The sequence below is a fragment of the Eupeodes corollae genome, chromosome 1 (genome assembly GCF_945859685.1).
Source record: "Eupeodes corollae chromosome 1, idEupCoro1.1, whole genome shotgun sequence".
NCBI lineage: Eukaryota > Metazoa > Arthropoda > Insecta > Diptera > Syrphidae > Eupeodes > Eupeodes corollae.
In genome coordinates this window covers 170,069,003-170,088,124 of record NC_079147.1, presented here as the reverse complement: position 1 = coordinate 170,088,124, position 19,122 = coordinate 170,069,003, and the positions used below count along the sequence as shown (strand labels likewise).

Sequence of the window (19,122 nt, the reverse complement as noted above, 5' to 3'; positions counted from 1 at the left end):
AAAGTAGTGGAAATAGGCTGTGCCAAATCATTAGTTGAAGTAGAACTATCTACCATGATGTTGGTTACAGAGTATGCATTTAATTTGCAAACTGCAGTGTTAAAAGACTTCAGTAGCTCTTCAAAATCTTTAGAAAGTTTTAAAATGTCAGCCTTAAAAGAAGACATTTTAAAAGCTAGTTGAGATACAGAGAGCTTACGGCAGTCGTGACAGTACCAGTAAGCAAATTTAGAATTGGCTATTTTTTCAATGAAAGCGTTGGTTGAACCAACGCATTTTGCATGGTAAAGATTACCACAGGGTCCGAAACAGGCAAATAGAGGATTATTATTACAACCCTCTTGGCAGTTTTTATTGCAGCAATCCATATTTCCTAAGGAGTGTTAAAATAAATAATAACAAAAAAATAGATAAAATGGTATTTAAATTAAAAATAATAAAACAAAAAACAAAAATACTGAACACCTTACCGGGGAGAACTTTAGTTTTGAACAAAATATCACAAAATTCAAGAAAATTGAAATTGAATATTTGATAAAATTATTGAATAAAACAAACTTAAGTTCACTTATTCAGTGAAATTTAACACCACTACAAATATTTAAACACGATTTATATAAGAAAAAAAGGATAATATAGAGCCTATAAAAACACGACTAATAATAAGAACCAGTGCAACCACTCTGAGTGTTTTTGTCACTAACACTGCTGACACTGTATCTCAGCCTATAGTTTTTGACGAACTTCCTTCGGATCATAACCCTGTGCTGTTACAAGTTCTTCATTCTTCCCAAGTAATAGAAAAATATTATTATTATTATTTTGATTTTAAAAATACCAACTGGTCAATTTTCAAATCAGATTCAAAACTTAAACTGGAAAATATGCCTACGGAAATAGACAATGTTAGAACCAAAGAAGGTGTTGACTCACTTGTTTCAGGTTTCTCTGATCAAATTCTTAACTCAATAGATTCTTCAGTGCCGAAGTTACTTAGAAAGCATCACATTAGTAACATTCCTGATTATATTCTAGAATATATTCGCGTCAGAAATGGCATTAAAAGACAGTGGCAACGATATCGTTTGCCAGTGCATCGCCATCAGTTGAAGTTTGTTAATAAACTCATTTCTATGGAAGTTCAAAAAAATCGAAATACCCAATGGAACCAAACACTCAGCCAGTTACAGAAAAATGATAAACCTTTCTGGTACATTGCTAAAATTATAAAAAATAAGACAAGTATAATTCCTGCGCTTAAAATATCTAATGAGGTCCTTTATACTGATAGTGAAAAGGCGAATGCTTTCGCTGTAGAATTCAGAAAAAACCATGAGGTATCCCAACAGCTAAGTGACCTAGATACTATAAGTTTGGTAGACGCTGCCTCTTATAGAATTTTATCTTCTATAACAGAAACACCCCAAGATGAATACGTATCTGTTGATGATGTTTCCGCCATAATAAAAGAGTTGCAAGTAAGGAAAACCGATGGACTTGATAATATAAAAAATGTATATCTCAAAAATTTACCCAAGTCAGGAATAAAGTATCTAACGTTTATTATCAACGCCTGTTTGAAGAATCAATACTTTCCTGAGACCTGGAAAATAGCGAAGGTCATACCAATATTGAAAGCTGGTAAGGACAGGGAAAATCCTAGTAGCTATAGGCCAATCAGTCTTCTTAGTAGTTTGAGTAAAGTGTTCGAAAAAGTAATAAAAAAAAACTCAACTTATTAATTGAAGAAAAAGATATTTTTCCAGACCAACAGTTTGGATTAAGGAGCCACCACAGTACTTCACATCAAGTCCTTAGGATTTGTAACATTATCAAAAATAATCGTTCTGAAGGAAGATCTACAGGTATGGTCTTTTTAGATATTGAAAAAGCTTTCGACTCTGTTTGGCATAAGGCTCTTATTTACAAATTAGAAACATTCGCGATTCCAAGTTTTCTCATAAAAACAATTCAAAGTTTTTTTATCAGGAAGATGTTTTCAAGTGTACGTTAATAAATGTATATATATATACATTATATAATGTGTACACGTCTGATTTTCCACAGTTACCTTATTGTGATTCAGGGATTTATGCCGATGACACCTGCATACTCTCTTCGCATGAGTTTGGTCTCAATATTGAGACCAATCTTCAAAATGCACTTCATATTTTAATGAGATATTATCACAAATGGAAAATTAAATTAAATGCTGGAAAGATAAAATCAATCTTTTTCTCGAGAAAAAGAAAGCGATTATTTCTTCCCAGTAATGAGCTGGAAGTCAATGGTGCTACTATAACATGGGAGTCCAATGTGCATTATCTAGGAATAAACCTTGACAAGCGGCTTATCTTTAAGGAACATATCAGTAAAATAATTAAAAAAGTTAATATTGCAATTAAAATGCTGTACCCGCTTATAAATAGAAAATCGCATTTAAATACTGAAAATAAGATAATTATACAAAAGGTTGTGTTTCAAGCAATGTTGTTGTATGGATGTCAGGTGTGGGATAATTGCGCAATCTCCCATATTAAAAAACTCCAAGTGTGTCAAAACAAAATTTTAAAAATTATGCTTAATCTATCCTGGCATTATTCATCTAATGATCTTCATAATCAAACAGGTGTTGAACTGATTTGCACAAGAATTCGAAAATTAACTGATAATTTCTTAATGAACTGTGATATTTCTGACAACCCTTTGGTAGTGCAATTAAACACTTAAAAATGTATTTATTTATTTTTGTTATTTATTACTTACTATTTACTATTTATTGTTTATTATTTTTTATTTGTTATTTATTATTTATTATTTATCATTGATTATTGATTATTTATTATTTGTTATATGTTATTTATTATTTATTATTTTTTATATGTTATTCATTAATTTATATTTACTGAGCTTATTTATTTTTATTTATTTATTACTTACTATTTATAAATATTTATTTATTATTTGTTATTTATTATTTATTATTTGTTATTTATTATTTACTATTTACTAGTTAACACGGGGCATTTCCCACGTATATGCTGAGGTAGCATATTAGTGCATACGACTACGAGGTAAATGCACTGTGTTGTATCAAGGCCAAATTGGAATACGATCTCCATCCGCTGTTCCCATCGGCGGGAAATGCTTATGTTGCAATTTACCCTTGCATAGGCGGAGTATCATTATACTTAAATTTATTATTAGAGTTTAGTGTTAATTTGGACTCGACATAGAACGGTCAATTAAATATACACAGATCCTTAAGATATCAAACTTGTTTCATTTAATCTGTAAGTCGAACTGTTGGGCCGGCCCTCTGGGCTGGCGTTCGCATTTTTTTAATATCCTCGCGAAGGATATCTTTTACTTACTATTTATTATTTGTTATTATTTATTATTTATTATTTATTATGTGTTATTTTTTTTTTTTTATTATTATTAAGTTAGTACCTGCTTTTGGTTTTTAGATTTTGTTGCAAAATAATTTGCTTGTTTATTTATGTATTTACTATTAATTTATATGTTATATATATATATATGTTTAAATAACTTATTTATTTATTTATATTTATTCAATTAAAATTCAACTTTTGTATTACTTTACGTATCCTATGTGTTTTAAAATTCAATCTATTTCTTACTGAAATGTTTGTTTTACTTAAATGAAGGTTTTTATCATATTTTCCTTCAAAATATATATGTTTTCTTTTTGTAATTATAATGTTGTAAAAATAACTTATTCAGTAGAAAGATATATTTTTAATATCTCTGTGTAAACTGAGCATTAGCAAACCAAATATGTTTTAAAGAAAGAAATAAAATATCTATCTATCTATCTATCTAAATTATAATATGGACTCTACTATCGATTCAAATTAAGATTTCATGCATTTTTCTGAATTGTATGTGTTTTTTTAACGTTTCTATATCTTTTAAAAATTCAACCTTAATAAATATATACATACACATATAAAATGGACATACTAATTTTTTTTTTAATTTAAGAGTCATGTCAAAAATAAATACAATTATCAGGAACACCCTATTAAATTGAAAAACAAATATATTATATTAACTACTGTTGTGAAGTTAAAAGTAGATCCCAATCGACAAACTAAATTAAGAAGGCAGAACTCAGAAGTCTTTACAGAACAAGAGTTTATTAGCAAGTGAATAGAAAAATATTATACAAAGATAAGAAAAGATTATATAACAGAATATTTATGTTGAATGTATAAGAGCTTTACGTTACAGTTTTACTTTACAATAGTTCCTCTCAACAAAAATATTAATTAAAAACATAAGCCCATGGCTTCAGTAAATTTCACATGTTTAATTTTTGATAGATTTTTCGTTTGGATGTCAGCTACCATTTTGTTCGTTGAAATATACCTCAGCTCGATCTCATTGTTTTTAATGGCCTCCCGCACATAATGATATTTTATATCAATATGTTTGCTGCGTGCATGGTATACTGGGTTCTTGGCTAGATGTTGTGCGCTGATGTTATCACCGTTCAATACGACAGGTAAGTTATCTCTGTAGAGTCCGGTTTCATTGAGCAGCCTTCGTAAATATATAGCTTCCTTAGCTGCAGCCGAAAGGGCGACATATTCAGCCTCAGTGCTGCTGAGCGCCACGCAAGACTGTTTCTTGGACTCCCAAGAGAAGACACTGCCAGCCAAAAAGAAAGTGTATCCAGAATAAGACTTGCGGTCCAGAGAATTACCGCCCCAGTCGGCATCGACAAAACCATGAATACGACTTCCCTGTGAACGATAATGTAATTTTAAATTAATTGTTTTTGATAAGTACCGCAAAATGTGTTTGGCCGCAGCTTCATGTTCAGCATGTGGGTTTGTATTTCTCTGAGCTAATTTTCATACTGAATGCATTATATCGGGCCGTGTTGTTAGCGCTAGGTACATTAATGCCCCTATGAGTGATTGATATGCGGTGGGGTCAACCTTCCTGCAGCTGTCCTCATCACATTTGACTTGAAAGCCAGCGTCAAGTGGAGTTGCAACGGGGCGACAGTTTTCCATGTTGTACTGTCTCAAAAGATTGTTCACATATTGCTTCTGACTAACAGAAATCGCACCAGTTTCACCCTCGCGTTCAAACTCCATTCCAAGGAAATGTTGAAGTGGACCTTTATCCACTAAATCGAAGTTAGCAGCTAGACGAACTTTGATATCATCCAGTTCCTCTTGATTTGTACTGGCTAAAATCAAATCGTCAACGTAAACCGTAATCAGATTAAAATTACCTTCGCTATTTCTCCTGTACAAACATGGCTCACTTTCACATGGTGTAAATCCAATTTGCCGCAATACATTGTCAAGCTTAGTATTCCAAGCCCGACCAGACTGCTTCAGCCCGTAAATGGCTTTGGTGAGCTTGAGCACACGTTCAGGGAATTTCGAGTCTACAAAGCATTCGGGTTGCTTCATAAACACTTCTTCGTCCAGTTCACTATTGAGGTACGCTGTGGACACATCCATTTGGTGCAGGATCATTCGATGCTCAGCTGCCAATGCAATTACCATTCGAATAGTCGCGTACCGAACGACCGGCGAAAAGGTTTCATCGAAGTTTACTCCGAGCTGCTGGCTACAGCCTTTCGCCACGAGCCTGGACTTAAAGCGTTCGTCACTACCATCGACTGCCCTCTTTATATTGAAAACCCATCGACATCCGATGGCTTTCTTTCCAATTGGCAAATCAACTTGGGTGCATGTTTTATTTGACATCAGAGCTGAATATTCCTTCTCCATCGCTTCCCTCCATTCGTTAGAATGTGTGCATGATAAAGCTTCTTGGACATTTTCTGGAATATTAATAAAATCCTTCATTAAATTTAAAGTGTTATACTGTTTTTGTGGACGCCCAGGTTTCCCATTTCGAATTAATTTTGGTCTTCCTGGCCCAATTTTAACTTCGCTAGCGACTTCGGCTTTAGGTTTATCAAACAGTTTATTTGACGAGTTGGTTGAGCTGGCTTTTGAATCCTCGGCGGCGGCAGTAGCAATGGTTTGTGTCTCAGCATTGGTTGGCGATGTTGGTGGTGACGTCGGCGTTGGTGGTGGTGGTTGCCTTAGGTTCAATTGTGGCTTCAATTGTTTTTTCAGGTGACAGAACATCAGTATGTAAACAAATTAAATCATTTAATTCGCTACTTTTTAGTTTGGCAAGGGTATTTTCATCAAAAATAACATCTCTCCTTTCAACGACCTTACGAGAAACCACCATAGCACTCCACCATAGCCTTAAACAACTTGAATTTTTCAAAAACCTCACCTTTAGACTTCATAAAATATACGAACATGTGTCTAGACATATCGTCGATAAACGTTACAAAATATCGGGAACCTCCAATCGACACTTTGTTTATTGGTCCACATACGTCCGTGTGTATTAATTCTAATAAATTTTTCGAGCGCGTCTGGCTAGCTTGAGGGAACGGTCGAGCACAAATCTTACTTTTCATACAAACTTGAGAATTTATTTCTTTTGGCACATTCGCGAACGCCATTCCGCAAACCAATTTTTTTTCAGATAATTGTTGAAGAGAAGTAAAATTAAGGTGGCCGTACCTGTTGTGCCATTTAACAAAATTATCAACAGATGAAGACGAATAAAAACACGCATCGATTGAATTTCTGAAGACGAATAAATTGCAATATTTTTTGGCTTTAATTACAACTGTACCACGATTATCTCTTATAACAGCTTCTTCTTTGTTGAAAATAACCGTAAATCCGTTACTCACCGCCTTACTGACTGACATAAAATTTACATGTACACCGGGAACATATAAAACGTCTCTCAAAGTTATGTTGCACATAGCTGTTTTGATGATGACGTCACCCCTACCCGTTGATTCGATGGAATTATCACCCGCTAGTTGTATTCTCTCAATGCGATTACAATCCAATGTACTAAACATATTTCGATCACTGCACATATGTGAGGTCGCTCCGCTGTCGATACACCAGCTTGAAGGGGAAAGTATATGCGAATCTGTAGCAGAAAGAAGAGAATATGAAAATGATTGATTTTGCTGTTGTTTTCTCGGTGCTTTGCATTTTGAAGCTAAGTGGCCTCTGTTACCACAATTATAACACTTTCCAAAATATTTTCTTTGTTTCTTTGCGTTGCTATTCTTACTTTCGTTGAAGTCTTTGGTATTTGCTCGAGCTAAAAATGCTTGCTGAGTACCTGATGCAACGTCGTTCAAATTATACTCCCGCTGACACCTACGGTTTGCTTCTTCTATAATTTTAATTTTTAGATTGCTCATAGAAGGCAATTTGTCACGAGTCTCCATCGCAACCACAAAATTTTCAAATGATTTTGGCAAACTAGATAAAAGAATAATTACCAAAAGCTCCTCATTTATTGGAACGGTTATCTCCGCCAACTTATCTACGATGCTGGCAAAGGAATGTATGTGTTGTTGTGCATTGTCACTGTCAGACATACTGAGCTGCAACAATTGTTTGAAGAGTGACACCTTTCTTGCAGGTCCAGATGGTTGGTAGACTTGTTGTAAATTGACCCAGGCATCTCTGGCGGTCTTTGAATGCTTAATGTGAATTATTTGGGATGGCTTTACACAAAGCATTATTGAAGCCAATGCCTTTTCATTTTGAATGTCCCATTTTAATCCATCCTCTGCCGACGTAGCTTCAGTCTTAACTATTTTCCCACTTACTATTGGCCATTGTTCTGAATGTATGAGCACGCTCTGCATTTGGACAGACCAGGAATCATAATTGCTGTCGTCCAGCTTTTCTATTTGGTAAAGAGACGAACTCATATTAAATAGATTACTAAATAATACCTTCTTATTTAATATATGGGTCCTGGGCCCATAACCTGTTGTGAAGTTAAAAGTAGATCCCAATCGACAAACTAAATTAAGAAGGCAGAACTCAGAAGTCTTTACAGAACAAGAGTTTATTAGCAAGTGAATAGAAAAATATTATACAAAGATAAGAAAAGATTATATAACAGAATATTTATGTTGAATGTATAAGAGCTTTACGTTACAGTTTTACTTTACAATAACTACCTACCGCAAATAATACTCTTGCGGTACTTTTTGGTGTTGTTATTGTTGCTCTTATACTTTTTCTATTTCTTGCCAAAGCATAAACGTAAAAACTTTCCTCTTTAAGTATAATATGCATACACAGTACACACATATAATGTCAACTGTATAAAAAAAGGGATTAAATACAATCATCTCCATGCCTTTCAGATGTCGCTTCGATCGTTCCTCTTCATAAGAGTACTATAATAAATATATATACAATGTTTTATCGCTGCCACCATTTTATTTTAGTATGCGTTAAAAATGATATAAAAATTGGTCGTTTGAATAGGAAATGAAAATGTTTTCTATCCTCAAATCGTTACAAGCATACAATTCACATCGCGATTCCATTTTTTTTTAAGTTTTGCATATCAAGAATTATAGTAAAAAATATACAAAATGTGAAAAGGGCTACAAACAATGTGTTTATATAAAATACATATGATGATTTACAATTACTACGATTATTGGTACAATTGATTTTGACGGATGTTTATAATAAAACCATTTGAACAACATTATTGCTCATGTTCTGCATTTCACTTATTGAGAACACACTTTGCGAAGTGAGTTTGGGTGTTCCACAATTCGTTATTTCGAATTGGATTTTCGAACATGCAAATGGATATTCTGTAATTCGGTTTGTCCCATTTTTTGATCGCATTCAAATCATATTTTTTATTTCTGTGAATTGATCTTTGATACGTTCCTTCTGCTAGGAATCCAAGGGTTGCAGCAAGTTTTTGAAATGAAGGATTCGATGAAGGTATTATAAAAGGTTCTATTTCCCTTAGAACATATTAAAAATCCTCTTTGATTAATCTAAAATTATAATTAAAGCTTAAAGGAGAAATCAAGAATTTACTTTATGTATCCGAACAATTCTACATAATTTTCACACACTTACATTGTGTTAGGTAAATCCATTATATTTGATTTGTTTGGAAAAGTTCGTCTTTTTATTTTTTCTCTTAAATTGTTTTTACTTAAAATTGTCAGTAATATTTCATCCATCTTCAAAACAACAAAAATTTTACTTCAGAAACAAAATAAAAATGGATGATCCTTCAGTTCTGACAGTTCGAAGTTTTCGAAATCGATCGAATTGAAGAACATGCAAATTCATTTCACGTGAAATTGAAAAGTGATTCAATTTTCTTTCGATCGAAATTTGGAACATGGGCGTATGTGAAGCTTTTAAAAGAGGATATAGTAGATTTATTTATTATATACATATGTAATTAAATATACCTCACGCAAAAGGAAATGGAGACCATTTTCTACGTACAATACCAATATTTTTAATTTTTGAAAAGCAATTTGAGTGGAAAGTAAATTTTTACCAAGTTTTAGTATTGTCAACTGTCAATTCGATTTTTTCAAAATTTGATCGAATGTTGAAAACAATATTTCTTATAAGATAAAATTGGTTTCAAGAAAATATTTCAAATTTTTGAAAAGATATTTGAGTCAAAAATCAATTTTTCCCACCTTTTTTTAAATTTTTTTTAGGTTTTAATTTTATTTGTACAAAAACTGTCATATCGTTTTTTTTTTTTAAATTTACTTAATGTTAACAACCATATTTTTTAAAAGATAAAAGTAGTTTAAAGCCAATATCTACAATTTTTGAAAAGATATTTGAGTCGAAAATCAATTTCTACCAACTTTTATACATTTTTTTAGGTTTTTATTTTTTGTAAAAAAACTGTCAATTTGATTTTTCTCAACATTTTCAGATGTTTTTCGAAAGTGCTGGAACATATGATGATATCATCTATATATATAAGTATAAGTACATCAGTTAGCGGAATGCGGAATCTATCCATCATCCTCTGGAATGGCATGCGATTGAAACGAAACATTCCAAATGGTGTGATGAATGCCGTCTTGTCACAGTCTTCTTCAGCTATTTCGATTTGATAGTATCCAGATTGTAGATCTAGTGTACTTTTGAATGATGTATTAGATGTTGAGTGAAGCAGGTCGTCGATCCTTGGTAAAGGATACCTATTCGGAACTGTGACGCTGTTCAATTGTCGGTAATCGATGCAGACGCGAATACCTTCATCTTTTTTGGGGACCAAAACGACGGGTGCTGCAAAAGGAGATTCACGTTCTTCGATTATCTTTTGCTGTAGCATTTTATCCAATTCAATTTTAAGCTGTTCCTTTCTGGTTGGTGACAATCTATAAGGTGTTATAGCTATCGGATTGTTCTTGGATTCTATGAATGGCAAATGGCGTTGGTTCTTCTAATGGATCAAATACAGTGTTATACTGTATGAGGAGATTGTTAAGCTTTTCTCGGTCACTTTCGTTTATCTCAACAGCTTTATAAGATCGGAGCTCGATGTCTATGGAAAGGATTTCTGTGAAGAAAGAATCGGGATCAAAAACTTCTTGAGCACGCACCAAACTTGGAAATAGGTTTTCTTTTTCTAGCCTGCGATCTGGAGTAAGATCGGTGATTCTCAGAGTATCATCAAATATCTTTTGAATGGAGTTAGGTGAATAATCATTCTGCGCTGATGAAATCATAAATCTTTTTGGCAGAATCTCTACTAACTGAATATGAATTTTATTTGCAGGTATTGGGGAAATAGGTTCATACCAATACAAAAATGCAGATGAACGCTTCATTGATTTAGGTGACGTTTGTTAATTTTGATCGGCAAGTGGACTGCCTGTTTTAACGAATTCTGGGATGTGCTTTGAGGTTGAATGAGCTTTGGTATTTTAGCGAGTGGTGAGATGGGTATAAATTTGGTCAACGTCATCAAATTTGCTATTAAAGTTTCTGGCGAGGGCTTGCGTAGAACTTTCGTATGAGCTGTGTCATAGAAATCATCATCCGATTAGAGTTCCATTGTCAGTTGCTTTGGGAAGAACTACAAACTTGATTGGGCGTAATCGAGTGCCAATTATTATGTTTGTGTCTGCAATGTAAATTTCTTGATTTGAAGATCCTCCATCAGCAAGAGTGATAGTGGTGTCTGCTTTTTGAAATTTTGAACCGTTCCGGAGGAGATGCAAAAATAGTTCTCTTCCAGCGACGCTCGTTCTGGCAGCAGTATCGAGGTATTCTAAACCAGTTTCACCATGTGAGGTAATGGATATTGTTGGGAGATCTGTGCCCAAGGTAGTCTTAAGGCAGTTGAACGATATCGTAGATGGTCCTTTCGGTAGATCCTTGCAAGTTGGACAGTTAAATCGAATGTATCCTGGCGCTTTACATTTGTAGCAGTGAAGCTTGGATTGAATGGTCGGTGCTACCATCGTTGCTTTCTTTGCGAGATCTAGCTTTTCTTTTTTTGTTAGTGTTAATTCCTTTTTAGCTTTCTTTTCAGCGATTGAAAGTTCAACAATCTTTGCTTTTGACAGAAGGTCCTTGAAAGTTGTAATACTTTCTCTCAATACACCGTCTCTTATTTGAAGGCTTAGTAAACCATATAACAGGTATATCAACATTCGTTCTTTTGGGGCTGGCTCGGGAAGCTTCGATAGTAAGGCTCGCTTTTTACAGATGAAGTCATCAGTAGATTCGTCAGGTTTCTGCTTTGTTGCGAAAACTTCCATGTAAATACGATAGGTGTAGCTGGAGCGTAAGCACTTTGAAGCAACGACAAGACATCACTCCAAGTTTTAGTTTCTTTTTGAACACCCTGCCACCAGTTGACCGCATTATCTTCTAGAAGTAAAGGGATACCTTTCACGGCGCCTTCATCGTCAATTCGGTGGATGTCCTTAAATACGTTAATTGTAGCAATAAAACCTTCCACCGCTTCTGAATTTCTCTCTCCCTTGAACCTTGTCGTACAGTTGGAAAAATTTCCTTGTGTGGGCTGGTTTTAATTTTGGACAAGTTCCATAAATTTTTTGAACTGTGAGTCTGTGAAGTGTGTCATTGTGTTGACAATTTGAGTTGTATTTAACTTTTGTGAAACAGCTCCACTTGTTGGGTGCCAATTGTAAGAGTTGAGGTTCTTTACTTTAGTAGTTTACTATTTTGGTGGGTATGGCTACACTGATCATACGTAGCAGGTAGCAGCAGCTCTCGTTTAAGCTAGCCATACACGATGAACATGTTCGGCGAACATGTTCGTTTGCGTTAGCCCACACACGACAAACACAACGACGAACATTCATTTCGGGACGATTGTTCAAGAGAGAAGGATGTCTAAAAGAGAAGCGCAAGTAGTTGCCCTTATGGCAATTTATTTATGTGAAAAAAATAAAAACAAAACAAAAAACAATAAAAGGTTGTGGATGAAAGACTGGCTTCAAAAACGTTATATTCGTTCTCATGTTAATTTATTGAGAGAACTGGAGGTAACATCACACGAAGATTTAAAAAAATTTTGAGAATGGAAGCCAAAACGTATAGAGAGCTTCTTTACAAAGTTACACCTTTAATAATATATATAATATAATAAAGAAATCCATGTTATTGAAGTACCATAAATTTGGCACGTATACTTCTTCGGGACTTGCTCCCGATTTTTCACTTTTTTTATTTTGCTTAGCTCCCTTCTGTACGAGGATCTAAGCGCGTTATATTTTTTTTTTACAATGTCCAAAGTGGCACTTTTGTCAAAATCCTTATATTTTTGTAGCAGGTTTTCCCAAGCTTTGTTTTTTTCAATTTTATTTTTATATTTTTCGCTTTTCGTATCTCAGATAGCAACCTCATTGTGCAGTAATTCTAAAAACTCCTCTATAAAAATGTGACTTCCAGTTGCCATCTTCCGCGATGTTCACTCGACAACATTCATATGAGAAATGAGAATTTGTTCGCGAAACGCGAACATCGCCATATACGACGAACATGACAGCTAACGAACATGAAAAAATCGAAAATTTTCGCCAACAGCGAGCGGTTCGCATACAAGCCCATACACGAGAAAACAAACAGCGAACACGAGCAGGTTCGCCGAACATGTTCATCGTGTATGGCTAGCTTTATTCAAACGCAACTCTCTCTCTCTCTCTCTCGTGTCTCTTTGTTCCTCTTTGTTCAACTCTATGCCGTGCTTATGCTGTCAAAAGTGACCGCAGTAAACGTTGAGCCATAGACAAACCATATAAAGACCGGAAACAAATCTGTCATTCTGGTTTGCCTACAAGCTGAAACGTCTACTTACACGCACCCTTAGGTCTAACATCAATTCACCGCTGCTAACATCAATTCACCACCCTCTAAAGTCAATTCACCACGAAAATAAGGAATAGTGCTGAGAAATTCTTTAGGGGTGGCACCTAGTGGCTACGGCGACATTAGCTATTGCATTTTTTGGGAAGAGTACGATAGCTCCGGCGACAAAGTTTGATGACGGATTTGTATAGAACAGTTAAAAACAAGTATTTTTTACTATGGGAGCGGGTCTGTTTCCCCCCATTTAGGAGGTAGGGACATTTTAAAAAAAATATGTAAGTTAAATGGAAACAAAATAATGGTAATACTTACAACTAAGTTTTATAAATTTTTCAAAGCCAACACGAATGAGTTCTAATGTTCGTATTTTCCTATCGAAAATGTTTAAAAATGCAAACATTGGAACTCATTCGGTCGTGTCCTTGGTACAATAATGTACCTACAGGAATGGTTTATACCTTCCTGGAATCCTTGAAGTGTGAGTAGGAACTTTGCGTTCATACTTTTTAGTAAAAAACAAAACAACTTAAAAAAGCACCTCCGAGTGAGTTCCAATGTTCGTATTTTCCTATCGAAAATGTTTAAAAATGCAAACATTGGAACTCATTCGGTCGTGTCCTTGGTACAATAATGTACCTACAGGAATGGTTTATACCTTCCTGGAATCCTTGAAGTGTGAGTAGGAACTTTGCGTTCATACTTTTTAGTAAAAAACAAAACAACTTAAAAAAGCACCTCCGAGTGAGTTCCAATGTTCGTATTTTCCTATCGAAAATGTTTAAAAATGCAAACATTGGAACTCATTCGGTCGTGTCCTTGGTACAATAATGTACCTACAGGAATGGTTTATACCTTCCTGGAATCCTTGAAGTGTGAGTAAGAACAATGCATTCACACTTTTTTGTAAAAATCTAAAAAACTTTTAAGAACACGACCAAGTGAGTTCCAATGTTCGTATTTTGCGGCATTTTAGTAAACAAAACAATTCGTCGTAGAAGTCAAATTCTCACCACAGCTATTTTAACATCGCATCGAATTGTTGTTGCATTTAAAATTTCAAAATAGACGTCATGACAAATTACAAATACAACAATGTAAACAAATGGGTGTTGGAGGGTAAAACGTACGAAAGATTCCGGTCTTTATATGGTTTGTCTATGCGTTGAGCGTGCAACCGAACAAGGAAATTAAAAAAAATAATCTCTGTTGTTCTCTCAGAGCTTATGCTGTGTAGATCGCGCTGTGGAAGCAAAACAAAACAAAAAATATCAACAGTTAACAAAGAAGTGGAATAATAGGAAAAAAACGTTGTTGTATTTTATAAAAAAAGAAATGAAACAATTTTATTAAACGATAAAAAGAACTTAAAAGTAATACAAAAAAATGGGATTTAAAAGTAAATGGAAAAAGTATTATAGCATAGGCAACCATAAACTGCGTTGAGTGGTCTTTGAAATATTTTATGCGATCCGGGGGGAAACGGCAGTAAAACATACAAACAAAACTAAACGCTATGTAGCAAGCCTCAAAATTATATCTCAAGCCTCTGGTGTATAATTTTTTTTTTGGGACTGTATCGAGAACAAACCTTCGCTCAACGAAATAACAAACAAGAGTGATTTTCTTCGCATCGTGTTCTTCCTTTTATACGCTCTGAAAGGAGCTTTTCCTTAGTAAAGCTTTATACAGCTGTTTGAGCTCAAAAGTCATTTTATAGTAGCGCAGTTTGTGGTGCCAAATTTATTATTATTAAGATTGTTTACACATGTAAGTGTTTTTTCTGTTTTATGAAAATAAAGTAAAATTAACAAAAAAAATAATTTACAAAATAAGTAAAATACATGAACATAAATGAAAATGAATGAATGTATGAATTTATGAATTACAAATATTAGGAATAAATGATTATTTAATAAATGGGTGTCTTATATAATGTGTTAAATTATTATGAACGCAACCCTTATAATTGTAAATTAAACTTCCTGCATTTTGAAGATATTTTTTGGCAACAAGCTTGCCATCGATGGCTCCTATGCAGTTTGGTAAGTTCCACTGAATGTTAAACTGGTTTGCAATTTCTACAAAATGCGGAGCATCCAATTGCCGTATATAACCAGCCAAGACCTCGCATAGAGCAATGCAAACGTCATCCAAAATCTTACTAAAATGCTGCTTGTTAATTCGGTAGACTGATGAGACATGCCTTTGGATACTACCACTTGCTAGATATCTAGAAGAACATTATTAGTATAACTTTATTGTGTAGGTATAATTAAAATAAATTATTTACTCAATAACAATTGCAAAATTCTCTAATGGAGTCATTTCATCTTCTGATATTTTGTTTCGCACCGCACACAGCTTTGGTTCAACTAATGAGAATAGTTCTCGAAATATATTTGGTGGCATATGGAAATTTTCCTTGAACACCTTTTCATTTGCTTACATGTCATTAAACTATAAATTATATTAAGTTATTTAAAGTTATTTGCAAAAATTATTAAAACTCACATCTGTAGCATGTTGTGGATGCCTTCCATTAACCGCATCCTCAATCCTAAGGTGGTAAAATAAAAAAAAGAATAGTTAAATAAGAAACAAATAAATCTCATACTTACCCAAAACTTGTTGACTCGTTGGATGTTGTTTATTTTGTGTTGTAGCTGTCACTTGCCTCATTGTTGGTCTCCATGGAAACTCTCCATAACTCAGTGGAGAGAAATTCCATGGGAAAGCAATGGGTGCGTTCCGGAAGAGATCTGGGTTTGGTGTATTGTCGTTTAAGTTGGTTGAATTGTTAAGTTGCATGTGAATGAAACTTTGTTTTATGTCCGTGTTTAGTTTTCAGTATTGACGTTTAATGCATGTCATTGCAGTGGTTAGGTGATTCGTATTCATACGTTTTGTGGTTACTTTGTCATTATGTGTATGGATTTTTTTTAAATGTTCTGGTTTCATGTGGTTCGGTGTTACAGGTCTCTCCGATTTCGACCGTGGAACACACCCTTAGTTCTTGGGACACCGATACCCCTATTCTGTTGGAAGTGTTCTAATACCTACGTGGTTTCCCACTATTTGAGTGTGATGATGTTGGTTGGGGGTATATGTATGGATAGGTGGATCGGATGATGTGTTCCTGTTAGAGATAGAATACATCATCCGAATATTTTTTTGCCGGTGTTTGTGGGATGATAATTTCAGCCCTCCCTCATTTGGCCATCTACCACACAGTGGATTAAAAAGTGAGTGATAGTGGTAGAATTAAATTCAAATATTAAAAAAGAAACAGTTGGACCACCAGATTCTAAAATAGTTAGTTTTTTTAATTAATTTGTTTTTAACGCGAATATGTATAAAAATTAATTCTTTATAGGAAAGAAAAGATATTTAAGAAAGTGAAATAAGTGGAATGTTAATTGGTGCCAACAATTTTGGATAAAGAAACCCAGCAAACAACAAGAAAAGGTGGTGAGTCTGTTAATTTAGCGAAGAATAGGAATTTACTTAGGATTATTTTTTTTTTATAATAGTTTGATTCCCGGCGGCCCGAATTAAATTATGGAGAGCGGGGCCGCCGCCCAAAAAAAAAAAAAACAAAAAATTTGAAATTTAATAAAAATTCAAACAAATTTTGAAATTGGATAAAATTCAAAAAAATTTTGAAAGTGAACAAAATTAAAAATTGAACACAAATTTGAAATTAAATAAAATTTAAAAACTAAAACCCAAAGAAGAAAAATTTGAAATTAAAGGAAATAAAAAACAAAAATAACTTGAAAGAAAAGGAAATTTAGACGGGAACCAAATTGAAGGAGAAAAAAGCAATCAATTTATAAATTATATAAACATATGCGTACATCTCCATATCATACATATATTTCTTCGTACCTAACCAGTGGATCTTTTTGTGTTTGTGATTGTCCTATATTTAAGTTTTTTTTTTGAAATCTAACAAATTAATTTATCGGCGTGGAAGTTATTATTTTTTTTGTTTATTTCCATAATCTTGTTCTTTTTTTCGTCATATTTGATTGTGAGGTGTGAAAAAAAAAGGTTGGTGTTAATTTCGTGTTCGGTACCATAATTTTTTTGTTGTATAGGGTCCTAAAAGATACCTCCACAGAGCTCTTTAGGGGTAAGGAATTAGGGCGCCGATAATCGTATCCGCTTAACAAAAAAAGAAAATACCACAAAGGGTTCTTCTACGTAAAGGTAGAAACCAATAAAGACTTAGGACTACCAACCTGACTTTTTTGTTACCAGTTTTTTTTCTTGTTTTTTTGATGTTAATTTTTTTGTTAATTTATTTTGTTTGTAAATCTGATGATTAAGCTGTCAATTAAATAAAATTAAACTTCCGACAGAAACGCCGGAAATAGAAAAAAAACGTTTTTTTATGTTTCGCCCAAGCGAAACGATGAGAGCTTAAGTCTTTTTTTTCAGGGGTGTCAAGGGTAGCGGAGTAGACGTGGAGTTAAGATGACCTGAACCCGATCATCGACCAACAACAATTTTGGGGGTATCCAAAACTGGCCACGGATACCTAAAGGTAGGGTGGGTAATGGCCTCACTGCACTAACATCCGCAGTGCCCTGATGTGCCAATAGTCCGTCCGTATATGTTTCCTTCCTTTTCCTCATTCCTTGGCCTGATATATGTTTTTGTCTGCAGGCGAGGTTGAGTTTCGGGGGCAAGATCCCCCCCCGTCCGACGAGCTGACGCCGTGCATCGCAAGCAGGCCGCGTCCCCCGGATCTCAACAATCCCACCTAACCTATTCCAACTCTTCCTATCTCTTTTTCCTACCTCATCCTTATCCTACCCTTCCACTTCACCCACCTCCACACCTCCTCTTGCCTCGCAACAAAATGGCGCCCAACGTCATTAAAGGGTGTTCCAACCCAGTTGGAACATTTTTTTTGGCGAATTAGTTTATGTTGTACTAGTTTCAGATTTTTTTATGTTGTATTGTCCTAACCAAACTTGCTGTGGATTTTTAAACCTCGTATGTCTGCGTCAGGAAGGCCACAGGCGTACCTAGTCGTATCGCGACGAGCGTTTGAAAATTCACAGTGACCGCGGTTAATGAATGTAATGTTTTTTCTGAAATTACTGGAGTTTTTGCAAAGGGCGTATGTCTGCACCAGGAAGGCCACAGGCGAACCTAGGTGTATCGCGACGTTCCTTTGCGAAAGCTTGAGTAAGATCAGTCAGTACATTTTTCGTTTTGTCTTTTACCTATTCCCATCCTAACTTTTTTTTCTTTTCTTTCTTTCTAATTTTTCAATTTTCTATTCCTAGTCTTGTTTTCTACTTGGACGATTGAATGTGCGAGACGTGTAGTCCAACATCATCGTTCGAAGATTTTTGTAAGTTTTATTCTACCGTTTCATGTCTTCTAGCAAGGTCCCTTGAGACTGTCTAGGATCGCGGGAACGGTAGGGGAAAACTTTGTCACGTAAATTGTTTGTGTTTCTAGTAGTTTTCCTATCCCATTATAGTCACATCAGGGGAAGTTTATATCTGTCCGTCTGATGTCTTTTTTTTTGCAGCGATGTCGTCAGTAAGGTCGTACCATGTCGCTCATAAGCTACCTAAAGCACCCCGTATGTTTATGGAAACCTGAAATTAACTTTTCGTTAGTGAGTAACAAAATCGTTTACATAAATCCTTTTGTTTCAATTACTAACTTTATTACATACATATTTTTCTTTGATTTATTTTTTTTGTACATTTTTCAAAGTTATTCTGATATTTTTTCTTGATTTGATTTTTCGTTAATTTTTTTTGTGTGTTATTTATTACAAAGTTATTGAAATTTTACATTTTTCTTAATTTTTTTTTGTTTTCTTAGTTTGTTAAGT

General features: G+C 34.3%; 1 long non-coding RNA gene across 1 annotated transcript; it reads left to right on the top strand.

The window, feature by feature from the left end:
* Positions 1–15,838: 15,838 nt before the first annotated feature.
* On the top strand, positions 15,839–17,194 carry LOC129941756 (uncharacterized). Its single transcript, XR_008780925.1, has 3 exons — positions 15,839–16,571; positions 16,633–16,724; positions 16,790–17,194. It is a non-coding gene; the product is annotated as an uncharacterized LOC129941756 (long non-coding RNA).
* The last annotated feature ends 1,928 nt before the right edge of the window (positions 17,195–19,122 follow it).